The sequence below is a fragment of the Aplysia californica genome, unplaced genomic scaffold, assembly GCF_000002075.1.
Source record: "Aplysia californica isolate F4 #8 unplaced genomic scaffold, AplCal3.0 scaffold00230, whole genome shotgun sequence".
Classification (NCBI taxonomy): Eukaryota; Metazoa; Mollusca; class Gastropoda; order Aplysiida; family Aplysiidae; genus Aplysia; species Aplysia californica.
The window spans coordinates 11241-11458 of record NW_004797500.1 but is presented as its reverse complement, the minus strand read 5'-3'; positions in this window follow the sequence as shown (position 1 = coordinate 11458).

Sequence of the window (218 nt, the reverse complement as noted above, 5' to 3'; positions counted from 1 at the left end):
AATAATAATAATAATAATAATAATAATAATAATAATAATAATAATAATAATAACACTAATAATAATAATGATGCTCTATGCACTTTACAACTTTTATTACCCCAGCACACCCTAGAGTACTCAAGAATATATCGGCTTTCTGGGAAGCATACAATGCATGCTACGGATACCACACGTTCAAGACTAACAAACTGACAAGATCCTTCACTGTGGATAGC